The sequence below is a fragment of the Penaeus vannamei genome, chromosome 4 (genome assembly GCF_042767895.1).
Source record: "Penaeus vannamei isolate JL-2024 chromosome 4, ASM4276789v1, whole genome shotgun sequence".
NCBI lineage: Eukaryota > Metazoa > Arthropoda > Malacostraca > Decapoda > Penaeidae > Penaeus > Penaeus vannamei.
The window spans coordinates 32390474-32402973 of record NC_091552.1 but is presented as its reverse complement, the minus strand read 5'-3'; the positions used below and the strand labels follow the sequence as shown (position 1 = coordinate 32402973).

Sequence of the window (12500 nt, the reverse complement as noted above, 5' to 3'; positions counted from 1 at the left end):
GCAGGGTAGCCAGTATGGATGGAAGCAGAATCATCAGTACACATAGGTATTATGATTATGCTCACTATTTGTATTCTCAGGCTGAGAGATTCTTTAACAGCAAGATCCAACTAGCACATAAGAGAGTGAAGGAGTTCTACAGGACCGACCAGAATGTAGCTCCTGACGCTGATGGTATTTCTGATATCATCGTTTCCTTCGATTGTGCTTGGGAGACCCGTGGGCACCAGAGTCACATCGGATTGGCGTTTATAGTTGAAGCTAATACTGGTGCCATTTTGGATAAGCAGGTGCTGTATAACCTGTGCAGTGTTTGCGAGAGGAAGCGCCAATCCCTACCAGCTAATGACTATGCCAACTGGTTTCTCTCACATACCCATTGCAGTAAGAACTTCGATGGACCTGCTGGGCGGATGGAAGCAGAGGAGGCTCAAAGGATGTTTCTTTGTTCTACAGATTTTGGCCTGTGGTACGCTTACTTCGTTGGTGATGGGGATTCTTCTGCTTACAGGAGCGTCCGTTTTATCTATGGCCCCGACAGGGAGGTACTAAAGTACGTGTCTGTGAATCACGTCGGGAATCGGATGGGCACTCGGCTCCGTAAGCTGAAGGGGACTCTCACCACCCCGGTTACTACCCGCACCGGCCGGGTCATGTGCCGCTCCCTCTTGGCATGCACGCTAATTAATAAAAACATAGATCTTTCATCTAGGTTATCTACGTTGGCTTTGAAGCGCTCCATCAACACCAGCCTGGAGAACATGCGGAAGAACGCCAGCGCGCCTTTTTACTATCATTCTTCCAACGATTTCAGGGTGCAGCACCAGTATTGTCCAGATGGCGCAGACAGCTGGTGCTTTTACAACACGGCGAGAGCAGCAGGTCGAGTTCCTCGTTCTCATTCCCAGGAGAATCTCTTTCTCAGGACGGTACCGCTGGCAGTATTGCAGGAGATCCGAGTGGTATACGAGGACCTGACTAAAGATGACTTGCTTTCCAGGTGTCTTCCAGAGTACACACAGAACACCAACGAGTCCCTGCAATCTAAAGTATGGCGCAAGTGTTCCAAGAGTAAATTTGCAGGTTTGGAACGTATGCAGTTCGTTTGCAGCCTCGTCTCTTTGGAGCACAATTTTGGTTTTTCGCAGGGAAGCTTTCTGCTGTACTTCCGATGGAAGATACCCCCCACCCTGATTTCGAATTTGCAGGTCCAGGGGAGGGAGTGAGAGTGAGCTGCAGCCAGAGCTGAGCGACGCTTCCGCCGCCGCCGTCACAGGTCTGTGACTCCAGAGGAAAGTGACTATGGAGCAGGGAGGTTCTGAGGCATTGACATCTGTTCTTACCTTCCAAGATTTTTTTTTTTTTTTTTTTTTTTTTTTCAGAAAGATCACCTTTAGTTTATGATTAACGATATAATGTAACGTTATTTGCTATAGGTCTACCTAAAGCATAATAGTATTAGTCCTCATGGTTGTGCTGTATTTCGAAACACATCATGCATGTTTATGTGCATATATGTATATGTATGTGTATATGTGTGTATATATGTATGTCTATATATCCATGTCTATATATTCATATATATACAAAATTGTAAGAATATATCACACATAACAAGAAATCACAAAGGATAATGCAGTATTATCTTATTACATGTAAAGTATGGTATACCTTGTGTAATTGACAATTACTAGCAAATCAGTGGTTTGTGTTGCAAGACAAAAGTTAACCAATGAAAACTTAAGTGACATCATTTTAACTGACCAATCAAAATACGTAAATTCATGGGAGCTCTGCTCTCCTCCCACAAATGGTTCAGTCTGTCTTTGTCTGTTGTTGAGAGGGAACAAGTGTTGAAAATTTATGTATATAAAAATCTAGCTTATTGCTTGCCAGTGCAAGATAAAGCTACTGTTGTATAAAGGTTGCTTACACATCTATAAGGCCATGACTAAGATGTTGCAGAAGAATGTGACCGCAACGTTTTAAAAGGTTAGTACGCGTACAGAAAACCGGGTAATATTTGTTCTTGGACAAAAGCTTACAATATTATTTTTTGCATTAAAATTACGATAAACGGACAGTTTATATAAATGTAAAAAAATTGTAGGTTAATTATAAATATAGTATGCATATGGTGTAAAAACGTGTCTATACAAAGATTTAAAGAGGGTAACGCGAGTGATTTTCAATAAACTTTATATATTATAGCATGCATAATGAATAATGATTTATAATATATAGACATAAGTTGCTGCGCTACTTATTTGAGTTATTATAATGACATACTGCATTTTTCTAGCGACACTGACGCACCCATCACAGAGTAAGACCCAAAACTTGGGTCTCTTGTGGCCCCCCCCCCCCCCCAAAAAAAAATCCTACCTTCAGTTTATTTTTTAAACAGGGAGGGGAAGCCCTTATGGACCCCCACCCCTTTAACTAGTGCTTTGTGCTAACTTGGAGAAAACGAACATGGTGAACTCCATCTGTGTGAGGGTTTTGTGTACTTTCTGTAATATACAGCGAATATATAACTTATTTTATGGTAAATACAACGGTCCGATATGACTAAGATGGTATCCATTTCGCCCTAGTTCTGTGCGTTGATCTTGGTACATTGTACATCATTACCCACGGTTGCAGTAAATTAAAGAGGCATGAAGTTCGAGCGCCACAAATGCAAGGGTAAATTCTATCATACGGCATATTAAAATTTGGTACGGAGTTGCTGGGCATGAAGCTACAACGGCTTTCAAAGCAGCTACCATTTACAGAAAATAAAACTCAAAATAGGAAACGTCTAAAAGACATAATTGGTTCCGTTCAAGTTAATATATTGGACACGTGTTAGTTATATCAGAGACAGGCGCGGAGAGCGCGCTGATCATTGAAAGAGCGCTGCAACATTTACTCATACTGACAATATCGTCGGTCAAGATAAAGACCGACAATATCATTAAACATTGTCGAAAGATAAGCAGAACTATAAAAGTCATGTTGAATTATGAATTTTAGTTTTACGCATATTTTGGAGACATTCACATCGTTGGGGAATTTACTATGTCAGTAGAGTTGTTCACAATAATTTTAGGGACTCATTTAGTATATTATTATGATTTTAGGTTAATATGCATTTGTATTCATGTCAGTTTTATAACAAACCGTTTAGGAAGTCGGCGAAATACCGTTTTTCCACAGGCTATCAACATTACCATCGGCAAACCTCAATAAAATTGTCACTTCTCAACAATTCGTTTGCACAACGAATAACCTCTAGATTCATTCAAGTTAATGGATTACCGACACAAAAATATCAAAATTGTTTTGAAAGCAAGACCCCATCTAGAGTTTCAACAAATATGGTTTAAAGCTTTTTTTAGTTGTTTTGATATACTTTGCTGTGAGTAAATCATGCATATTCTTCCTAGAAATACAGTGTAAAACCTAGGCTTACACACTTAGGCAACCTTGACGTCAGGAAGTACAAGTTATGTCACTAGTCAAGCAGTCAGATGCGACGGAGAACAGCAGCATTATAGCACTAAACAGTGAAGGAATAATACATTCCAAAAAAAAAGTTTAAAAAATTGGAGGCTGGATGGCACTGAAAATGTACCGTAACCTGTGTCTTTTTTATTTAACGAACCTTAGGACACTCTTCTGCTGATGCCATGGCTGTAAACTAACAATACTCTTTAAACAAGCCACGTTTCAAATGGTAAATTACAAGTCACAACATATTAGGTCTTACAATGTAGGCATGCGTTGGTAGACTTCATTCCATGAGAGCAGAAGGATGAACGCCAGTCGCTAGAGGTCCACTGGGGTCTTCAAGCAGTACATAAAAGTTCACTAATGCTGCCTCTGCCCAGGGGAGTAACCAAAAGTCCAACTGCTGTCACTTCCCTTAATAGCGTGAACTGAAATAAATAAGGTAATTTTCTACATTACGTCCGCCGCTCCTAAATTGACGATTTTGGTATCACTGGATTCCTAGCACTGTCCTAATTGCAAATATATAGTTTTTATTGCGTGGAAACCCCCTATAGCAACAAACTTGGCCCCGATAGCAGGGGAGGGCATGAAAAGTTCCAGGGAAAATGAGGGGTTAAATAACACTAATAACATAACCCACAGTGAAAATAACCATGGTTATTCACACGAATAACCGTCCCTCAACCCCCGCCGAGAAAACAAAACCTCCACCATGTATTCACAGTATGCTAGAGCGTTACACAAATATAATCGATGTCGGAGCAGCGGACATTATATTACAATTACCTCATAACATTCCCACTGAATTAGCATACTAACCTTGACATAATCAGCATTGTATAGAGAGCTGATTGTAGAATAATCAGGATGAACAAGGTATACCATGACCATAAGAGCGGCGGTGGCCCGCCCTCATCAGCTCGGCGGGTTTTGCGCCTTTTTCGATGCATCTACGTGTGCGCTCAATCCTGCCGTGAAGACGCGGTGGATTCTTTGTTATCTCGGCGGGGTTTGGGGGGCGGCAGCCCCCCCAGGGGGGTCGCAGGAGGCACATCTCCCTGCAATGGGAAGTCATGTGAATAACCAAGGTTATTTTCACCATGGGTTATATTATTAGGGTAACTTTCTATATTATGTCTGCCGTTCCGACATCGTCACCTCTGCTATCGGGGCCAAGTTTGTCACTATAGGGTAATTTCCGCGCAATAAACCTACATATTTGCATTGTATAAAGTGAGAGGAATCCAACAATACCAAAATCGTCAATGTCGGAGCGGCGGACGTAATATAGAAAATTACCATAAATAAATACATATATACAAAAATCAAGAAAACCTAAAACACATCTACATCGTCAATCTAGTTGAAATGGAGCCCAATACATCTCAAGAGCAAAGTAAACAGTTAATTTCCTTCAAGAAGATAGTACACATATAAAAACCACATGGAAAAACATTCCTTAATACATCCATTAAACAATTTCAACACACCTTTTACTGTAACTTCTCCAAAGAGTAAACGACTCGGCAACAAATTAATATAAAGAGATGTCCAACCGCTACAACACTGGCCACATGGTAGAACATCCACAGATTCCTATGACAAAATTAACATACAAAACATAGCATAACGCCATTATCACATATTTATCACACACTATGCCTTCACACCAATATCAAACATAATAATTGCCTTAATACTCACCAGAATACAAATCACAATAATAAAACTAGGGAGAAGGGCCAGAGCAATCCCTCAACTCCCAAGGTCAGTGCTTCGAGGGTTCGTAAACAGAAGTCGGAGTCTCACATGATTCAAATACATGAGGCTTCACGAACCGCCGCCTCTATTCGCACAACAACAAAAAAATTCATGATTCCATTCACAATATATATATTTAGATAATGATAAAATGATGATAATAATGACAATATATATGAGAATCATAAGAGATGATGATAATAATGACAATAATAATAATGATGATAATAATAATAATAATAACAATAACATTTAGAATAATGGCATTAACACTACCGCATTTTTTTCTTCTCTTTGCATCTGCAGTGTGGGTCAGATTTCAATGACGGCAATTGATACCAAGGATGTGATACGGGGAAATAACTGATGTTTAATCTCTGTTGCACTTGACTCATTGAGATTGCTTGACGGTGTTAGGGATGCTGTAGAGTGAGATCCGGTTTAGATATTTGTGCGATTGGTTGGTATTTCATCATATGAGTTGATTTACTTCTATTTTTTTTGTGTGTGTTGATGTAAACTATGATGTGTGTTAAAATATTTCTGTACACTCTGATGTGCATATAAATATTTATTTGTAATACGATGTCTATGCAAATATTTCAGTTTACTCTGGTTGGTCCACAAATATTTCTGCATACTATGATGTGGGTGAAAATATTTCTATATACCCTGATGCGCATATAAACATAGTCTTTACAAGGAGCTGTAATTTCTTGTAAGCAAGACTATACACATATATATCTCGACTTCATTATCATCTTCCAAACAACAAACTCATATGCGAGACAGTAAAACGACCATCACTTCACCACATAATAGCGTCAACGCCAGAGTCGCTTTTCGTAAACATCGTAAACTCATTCGAAGGACATAAACACGGAATTCGGCTTTGACTTCGTGAGGTCGTGTGGCCCGGTGGACATGGCAGCCGTGTGGTCAGTGGCGAGACAGTTCGGCTTTTCAGCTTCATCCTGACATCAATTACTACCAAAATTAAGATCGCAAACTTTAAACATGATGGCATGAATATAATATTGTTAAGAAAAATGATTAATGAAGAGATGAATGTATATATATATATATATATATATATATATATATATATATATATATGTATGTATGTAGATATGAATATATACATATACTTATATATATATATATATATATATATATATATATATATATATATATATATACATATATATATTTTTTATATATATATATATATATATATATATATATATATATATATATATATGTATGTATATGAATATGTATATATATGTGCGTGTGTGTGTGTGTGTGTGTGTGTATGTATGAATGTATATATACATACATACACACACACACACACACACACACACACACACACACACACACACACACACACACACACACACACACACACACACACACACACACACACACACACACACACACACACACACACACACACACACACACACACACACACAAGCACACACACACACACACACACACATACACACACACACACACACACACACACACACACACACACACACACACACACACACACATATATATATATATATATATATATATATATATATATATATATATATATATATGTATGTATGTATGTATGTATGTATGTATGTATGTATGTATGTATGTATGTGTGTGTGTGTGTGTGTGTGTGTGTGTGTGTGTGTGTATGAATGTACACACACACACACAGACAAACACACATATATATATTTCCCTTAACTAAACACAAGAAATAACGGCACCGCCCGAAACAACTTCCCTTATAACTTCAAAACCAAAAATCAATAAAAAACAACTTCCGCGCTGCCCCCTGCCCCGAGGCCACGGCAGAAAGGTCCAACCCGCGGCGGCTTTGCAGGAAGGAAATCAGACCAAGCCAGGAAGCCAAAGCTCTCATTCACGAAATCGCTGTTCAATTCGCCAATGGAAGCGGTTGCAGTTTGACGATTATAAAAGACCCGATTAATGACAGCGAAGTTGGATCATCACAACCTCATTTTCAGTCTTTAATCGGATCTGCGTGTGCTGGCTGTAAGGCGGGATCGGAAAAGAAATATACTTACATACATACAAAAATACATACATATATATTCATATAGATGGATAGATAGATAGACATAGATATGTATATATATACATATATATACACATACATATATATATATATATATATATATATATATATATATATATATATATATATATATATATATATATATATATATATATATATATACAAATACATACATATATATATATATATATATATATATATATATATATATATATATATATATACATATACAAATATATGTGTGTTTGTGTGTCTGTTTGTTTGTTTGTTTGTTTGTGTGTGTCTGTAGTGTGTATGCAAGTGTGAGTGTTTGTGTCTATATAATGTTATCATATACATGTGCGTACGAATACAAAAAAAGCGATAATAACAAACGCAATGACAACCAGAGATGCTCCTCCGAGACAGGGAACCATCGCCCCTCCAACGGCGGTTAGGCAGAGGCAGGTCGTCCAGGAAATCATTGAAACTTTTAGAGATTTTAGAAAGATTGCTCACGCTTCTTGATTTCAACTACACTGCCTCCGTTTCCACAGAAATAACATAGAGATCGAAATAACTTTTGGAAAGTGTGATCTGGAGTATTTTATAATCTTGATGGGCGATGCAACAGGTAGAATCCTCTTATCATTGATTTCCTAACTTTCTACTCTTCTTTTAAACATAAAAAGAAACTAATACAAAACATAAAAAAATAAATAAAAGTCATACCAAACGGCCGAAAATCTCACCATCAATTTTTTTTTCCACAAGAATTAATCCGTCAGCGCTAACGAGTTTTTATGGCGTTCCATTCCCTGCGGCCTCTTGCATGTCAGCCAATTTATCCCCTATTTTCCCGATATTCCTTGAGGCGTTCCTTCGCTTCCCTCGCTCCTCGGTGTCGAGGTGACGGCGTCTCATCAGGAAGTGAAATGAGGAAGATAGGATGTTGTTAGTTCTTCCTGAAGGTAAATAAAGACATGGAGAAATGAATCGGTTGTGTGTGTAGAGAGAGAGAGAGAGACAGAGAGAGAGAGAGAGAGAGAGAGAGAGAGAGAGAGAGAGAGAGAGAGAGAGAGAGAGAGAGAGAGAGAGAGAGAGAGAGAGAGAGAGAGGGGCGGGGGGAGGATAATTAAAAAAAACGAATTTTTATTTCTCCACAAACTGCATCTCTGTCTATCTGTATTTATGTCCATCTGTATTTATTACATCTCCGATTGCTCTCTCTCCCACCCCCCCTCTCTCTCTCACTCTTTATCCTTTATGTTTTCTTTGAACGTTAGAGGAAATGCACTTACTACTTTTCTATCAAAGGTAATCGAAAATGAGTTTGAAAAGAATCCTGGCGCACAGATTAATGTGGCCTTTCTCAAATCTTATCTATCTGTCTCTCTCTATCCCCTATACATTTTTAATCTTTCCGTAATCGAACAGTCCATGTATGCTCTACAAACGTGATAATCTGCTCAAATATTTGCTTCCTAATTTCCGAACGAGGGAACCAAACGCTCACAAAAGACGAGTAATATAAAAGAGTCTTCAGAGAATGGTATCAAGATTGATGTTCGAGATCTACTGTATATGAAAATTACTTTCTTTTTCTTCTTCCTTTGTCTTCTTTTGATCTTTTTTTTTCTACTTCTTCGTCTTGTTTCCTTTAAGGCTTGTGCTCTGATTTGCTATTATTGCAAATTGTAAATTCGGATACTATATTAAGCATTGATACGTTCTTTTACATATATGCACAAATTAATAAAAAAATATATTAACATGTATATGCCTAAAAATACCAAACAAAATGCTTCCACTCAAGAAATAAAGTCAGCATACATATCCTACAGTCGAACACTTTTATTTCTCCGTCTAAATAAACAAGTAAATGAATATATACCTAAAAATACCAAAGCTAAAGGCAATAAAGTCAGCAGGAAATACACATACACCACAGTCGAACACTTTCTCTCGAAGCTCATCCCGTGGAATTTATGGGATGTCGCACTGCAGCTGACGTCCTCATTGCCTGTGGGATGAACGCAGGGCGCCCAAGTATTGGCTGCTCGAGGTGCGGCTCCCTCTGGCTGTGGGTGCGTCGTCACTGCTTTTTCAGATTTCCGTCTTTATTTTACATGCTTATGTGTAAGTGGGTATGACAATGAAATTGTATTGCCATACACACACACACACAGATATATATATATATATATATATATATATATATATATATATATATATATATATATATATATACATGTATATACATATATATAATTACAAATGAGTCAAAAGTTCACATCTGTTAAAAAAAATACTCATTGTCTCTGCGAGCTATAAAGATACAACTTATTTATCCTACGTCCGAACACATAGTCAAAAATCACAATAAATTCAAATAAATACTTGCATTAGTAATAGTATTTAAAAAAAAGAAGATAAAAATAAAAAAACAAAAACAAAAGCAACAACAACAAAAAAACGCTGACAGAGCGTTTACATTACAAAGGTATTAGAAGCACTTACAGAAAAGTACATTCTGGCGTCGGGTTTAAAGAAACAAAAGTTATTTGATCTTGGGAATGAAACCCACTGGGAATAGTTGCCAATTCGTTTGTTAAACATCTTTTATATTCTAACTATCTATTTTCCTGTCTATATACTGATTGATTCATTTATTTGTATATTGTTAATTGGTTCATTTTTATTCTTATTTGTTCATGAAATATGGATTATTTTGGTATTACGAACATTATTTCGTTTATTATAGAAATTGTATAGATGTAAAGGAAAATGTTTCATTGTTATTATTTGTGACCGCACATCCATTTTTATTTATCTCACTACTTTTTTCACGCTGTTAGTGAAGGACAAAAATAGCTTTTGTTACCGTAATTCTTTGCCTTTCTTTCGCGTATTTTTTATTTATTAATCTCTCGCCTTTATTATCTCCCTTCCTGCATCTCTTACTATCTTGCATCTACTTTCCTTTATCCTCATCTTTTAAAATCATTGTTCTTCCTTTTTTCACTTAATATTCTTTTACCTCCAACGCTTCTCTTCCTCCCCCTCTTCTTCCACCTCTTTCCTTATATTTATCTACTTGCCTGTTTCATTCTCATCCATTATCATCAATTTTCTTCCTCCTTTTCTTTTTCACTCTATCTCCTTCCCCAAAAGTTCTCTTCCTCTCCCTCTTCCTCCATCTCTTTCTCTTCTCCATCCCCATCCTTTAATATCCCTGTTCTTCCTCCTTTTTCCTTAGCTCCATCTCCTCCCCCAACGCCTCTTTTCCTCTCTTTCTTTCTCTTCTTCATCCCTTTGCCTTTCCTATTCCTGTTCTTCTTCCCTTTTCCTTCACTCTATCTCCTCCCCAACACCTCTCTTCCTCTGCCTCTCCCTCCTTTTCCCTTCACTCTATTCCCTCGTGCAACACTCCTCTTCCTATTCCTCTTTTCCTTGTACTCTATCTCCTCCTCCAGCGCCTCTCTTTCTCTCCCTTCTTTTCCCTTCACTCTATTCCCTCCCCAACGCCTATCTTCCTCTCCCTCTCCCTCCCTTTCCCTTAGCTCCATCTCCTCCCCCAAAGCCCCTCTTCCTCTCTCTCTCCCTTCACTCCATCTCCTCCCCCAATGCCTCTCTTTCTCTCCCTCCTTTTCCCTTCACTTTATTCCCTCCCCAAAGCCCCTCTTCTTTTTCCTCTCCCTCCTTTTTCCTTCCCTCCATCTCCTCCCCCACCGCCTCTCTTCCTCTCCCTATTCCTCCTTTTCCCTTCCCTCCATCTCCTCCCCCACCGCCTCTCTCCCTCTCCCTATTCCTCCTTTTCCCTTCCCTCCATCTCCTCCCCCACCGCCTCTCTCCCTCTCCCTATTCCTCCTTTTCCCTTCCCTCCATCTCCTCCCCCAAAGCCTCTCTCCCTCTCCCTATTCCTCCTTTTCCCTTCCCTCCATCTCCTCCCCCACCGCCTCTCTCCCTCTCCCTATTCCTCCTTTTCCCTTCTCTCCATCTCCACCCCCAATACCTCTCTCCCTCTCCCTATTCCTCCTTTTCCCTTCCCTCCATCTCCTCCCCCACCGCCTCTCTCCCTCGCCCTCTATCTCCCCATCTTTCTGATCAACCGAGACTGCGATCTCCTCCATCAACACTATTACCAAGACCACTTAAATCACCCCAAGGGAACTGCTTGTGCAAACCCTGTCTTCCACGGGAGGAAAATGTTGCAAAGGCCTTATGTTGATACTGCTGCACACTTGCCTCTCAAGGACACTGCGCAAAGTCTACACGCTGAAGGGAAATAATCTTGTGGATTGTTCATTTTTTCAGCTTACGTTCATCAAGTGATATATGCGGACTTGTGCATAATTAATGAAATGTTGGTCCTCTTATTCTTCACTCATCTGTAAAAGAATAGATGACACGTTCACAGACACTGATTAGAAACTTTAATCATAACGAAAAAAAATAAAGGAGAAAGAAACTTAAAAACGAAGCATAACAAATAAACTTAGATAACATAAAATAATCAAGGAATAATATCATGCCTTCAATCCTTTCAAAACTAATCATAAAGTACACCAAGTAAAATTATTCAAAATAAACGCATTTGGTAACAAAAAGAAAAGGTACACATGCAAGATATAAGGTGTAAGCAAGAGTGAGAAAGAGAGAGAGAGAGAGAAAAAGAGAGAGAGAGAGAGAGAGAGAGAGAGAGAGAGAGAGAGAGGGAGAGAGAGAGAGAGAGAGAGAGAGAGAGAGAGAGAGAGAGAGAGAGAGAGAGAGAGAGAGAGAGAGAGAGAGAGAGAGAGAGAGAGAGAGAGAGAGAGAGAGAGAGAGAGAGAGAGAGAGAGAGAGAGAGAGAGAGAGAGAGAGAGAGAGAGAGAGAGAGAGAGAGAGAGAGAGAGAGAGGGTGAGTGAGTGAGTGAGTGAGTGAGTGATAGATAGATAGATAGATAGATAGATAGATAGATAGAGAGAGAGAGAGAGAGAGAGAGAGAGAGAGAGAGAGAGAGAGGGAGAGAGAGAGAGAGAGAGAGAGAGAGAGAGAGAGAGAGAGAGAGAGAGAGAGAGAGAGAGAGACAGAGAGAGAGAGAGAGAGACAGAGAGAGAGAGAGAGACAGACAGAGAGAGAGAGAGAGAGAGAGAGAGAGAGAGAGAGAGAGAG

The 12500-nt window shown here is 38.9% G+C and overlaps 1 protein-coding gene across 5 annotated transcripts in view; it reads right to left on the bottom strand.

Annotated features, from left to right (window-relative positions):
* Positions 1-5300, bottom strand: part of LOC113801944 (uncharacterized) — a 7077-nt gene extending 1777 nt beyond the window's left edge. For 3 of the 5 annotated variants that reach the window (XR_011398537.1, XR_011398538.1, XM_070120908.1), the window contains exons 1-4: positions 5203-5300; positions 4989-5094; positions 4318-4556; positions 1-3923 (exon numbers count right to left, since the gene is read on the bottom strand). The exon at positions 1-3923 is cut by the window's left edge. The gene's annotated coding sequence lies outside the window, so the exon portion shown is untranslated. The remainder of the gene's footprint in view (positions 3924-4317; positions 4557-4988; positions 5095-5202) is intronic. The other 2 variants (XM_070120910.1, XM_070120909.1) reach the window with 2 other exon arrangements.
* Between the last annotated feature and the right edge of the window lie 7200 nt (positions 5301-12500).